Raw genomic sequence first — 3207 nt, forward strand, 5'->3', positions numbered from 1 at the left:
AGGCTAAGGAGGAAGAGAGAAAGGAGGACCAAGAGAAGGAAGATCTGGCCACATCTGGGTGGTGTCTGCAGTGCCAGCAGGGGAGGTAGCGGCCATGGTGGCAGTGTGGGTTTCACCCTATGGAGGACAGTATGTGTGTTGTGGGGGGGCTGTCTCCCCACACTATTGTCCAGACACCTGGGATGCAGCCCCTCGGGTAGAGAAGATGAATAATCTCTCCTTTAGTGACCCACATGTCCCCTCTTCTTCTGTCCACCTTGCCCTGGAAAACTGGCTTTGAAATTACCCTTTTTGCCACCTGATCCAACTTACATGCCAAAGTGTGATGAACTTGAAAACCGCTGGACTTCACACCAGTCAGAAGGAGCAGACCGACAGTACTCTTCTAGAGAAAAAGATGCCATTGAGAGTGTTTCCATGACTAGAACCAGTCAAGGCAACAGAATTGCCTGTATTTTGTGTGTTGTTCACCCAATGCCTTGTATGCTTTACTCTTCTCACATGGAAAGGCTGTTGATTTTGATCAGATGATCAGCTTTTACATACCACTGAGATCATGGATTAATTGTAGTATATTCTCGTATGCTTACAAGTCCTGGGAAACCAACAGAGAAGAATCTCTATGCAGGTAGAGGAGCTGCTTAGCTTGCTCTTAGGACAAGATGTGGCATTCACCCTGAAAATGTGATCGTATATGGCCAGAGTAGATGTACAGCTCCATTTGTAGATCTTGAGAGTGCTGCTGTCACTCTTCATTCTCCTTTGACCTTGGGAATGCCAGTCACTCTTCCTGATACCAGAAGACCTATTCTTTTGATGCATTCCTAAACTTGGACAAAATCTCTAAGAGAACTTCACCGGTGTTAGTAACTCATGAGACTGAATAAAGGACAGGCAAGACTAGGTAGGAAAATGGGTAGGGGGTTTTGTGACTAAGCTCACATAGGGAGCTATGTAATCAGGCTCACAGAAGACCCACATGTGGAGAGAACAATATGGCAGAAGGTGAGGGGCCAGAAAAGAAAAGGAGAGTAGAGGAGCTACTGGCTGAGAAAATGGCTGTTGATGGTGGGTGTGGGGACACTAGAGACTGGGAAGGTCGCTGGAACCATGTAAAGAAGTTCCTCAAGTGATCTGAATCCTTCACACACACCCATTCCGAACCCAGCACTGAATCTCTCCAGTTCTTGTTAGATACATGTAAAGTTCTAGTCATTGGAGCTGGTGGCTTAGAATGTGAGCTCCTAAAACTCTGGCATTGTCTGGTTTTAGACAGATTCATGTTATAGACATGGGCACTACAGATGTTTCCAATCTGTTTTGTTTCTTAAATTCCACATATGAGTGAGATCACATGATCTCTTTCTCTGATTGAATTATTTCACTTAGCATAATACTCTCTAGTTACATCCATGGTATATATCTATATATACCACATATTCTTTTCCATTCATCTGCTGATAAACATCTGGGCTCTTCCCACAGTTTGGCTATTGTGGACATTGCTGCTATAAGCATTGGGGTGCACTTGCCCCTTCGGATCACTGTAGTTGTATCTTTAGACTAAATACCTAGCAGTGCAATTGCTGGATTGTAGGGCAGCTCTATTTTCAACTTTTTCAGAAACCTCCATACTGTTTTCCAGAGTGACAGCAGCAGCTTGCATTCCCACCAACAGTGTAGGGGGGGGTCCACTTTCTCTGCAACCTTGCCAACAGTGCTCATTTCCAGATTTCTTCATTTTAGCCATTCTGACTGGTGGGTTGTCTGTCTCATTGTGGTTTTGATTTGTATTTCCCTGATGCCAAGAGATGTTGAGCTTTTTTTTTTTTTAATTTAATTTTATTCGTTCAGTATTCCAAGATTCTTTTTTAGGCATCACCACCCAGTGTTCCATGCAATATGTGCCCTTCTTAATACCCATCCCCTCCCCTCCAAAACCCTCAGTTTGTTTCTCAGTGTCCACAGGCTCTCATGGTTCACCTCCCCCTCTGATTTCCCCCAACTCCCTTCTCCTCTCCTTCTCTCAATGTCCTCCGTGTTTTTCCTAATGCTCCACAAGTACGTGAAACCATATAATCGACTCTCTCTGCTTCACTTATTTCACTCACCATAATCTCCTCCAGTCCCATCCATGCAGATACAAAAGTTGGGTATTCATCCTTTCTGTTGGAGCCATAATATTCCATTGGAGATATATGGACCATATCTTCTTTATCCATTCATCTGTTGAAGGACATCTTGGTTCTTTCCACAGTTTGATGACTGTGGCCATTTCTGCCATGAACATTGGTGTATGGATGGCACTTCATTTTCACTACATCTGTATCTTTGGGATAAATACCTAGTAGTGCAAATGCAGGACCATAGGGTAGCTCTATTGTTAATTTCTTAAGGAATCTCCATGCTGTTTTCCAAAGTAGCTGCACCAACTTGCATTCCTACCAACATTGTAAGAGGATTCCCCTTTCTCCACATCCTCTCCAACACTTGTTTCCTGTCTTGTTGATTTTGGCCATTCTAACTGGTATAATGTGATATCTCACTGTGGTTTTGATTTGAACCTCCCTGATGGATAATGATAATGAACATGTTTTCATGTGCCTGTTAGCTATTTGTATGTCTTCTTTGAAGTGTCTGTACATGTCTTCTGCCCATTTTTTGACATGATTACCTGTTTTTTGAGTGTTGAGTTTGAGGAGTTATTTACAGATCATGGATATCAGCCCTTTTTCTGTAGTGTCATTTGCAAATATCTTCTCCCATTCTGTGGCGTGCCTCTTAGTTTTATTGACTGTTTCTTTTGCCTTTGGAGATGTGTCTTGAAAGAACTCCTCAAACTCAACACTCAAAAAACAGATAATCATGTTAAAAAGTGGGCGGAAGACATGAACAGACACTTGCTGTGTGTGTGTCTCTCTCTCTGTCACATAAATAAATAAATAATCTTTAAAAAGAAAGATATGGTTCATATATACAATGGAATATTACACTTCCATCAGAAAGGATGAATACCCACCTTTTGTATCAACATGGATGGAACTGGAGGAGATTATGCTGAGTGAAATAAGTGAAGCAGAGAAAGTCAGTTATCATATGTTTTCACTTACTTATGGAGCATAAGGAATAACATGGAGGACATCAGGAGAAGTAAAGGAAAAGTAATTGGGGGAAAACAGAGGGAGAGATGAACCACAAGAGACTGTG

The 3207-nt window shown here is 42.3% G+C and overlaps 1 pseudogene; it reads left to right on the forward strand.

The window, feature by feature from the left end:
- Positions 1–205: 205 nt before the first annotated feature.
- On the forward strand, positions 206–887 carry LOC125101821 (alpha/beta hydrolase domain-containing protein 17B-like; annotated as a pseudogene).
- The last annotated feature ends 2320 nt before the right edge of the window (positions 888–3207 follow it).

Source organism: Lutra lutra, chromosome 6 (assembly GCF_902655055.1).
Source record: "Lutra lutra chromosome 6, mLutLut1.2, whole genome shotgun sequence".
Taxonomy (NCBI): Eukaryota; Metazoa; Chordata; class Mammalia; order Carnivora; family Mustelidae; genus Lutra; species Lutra lutra.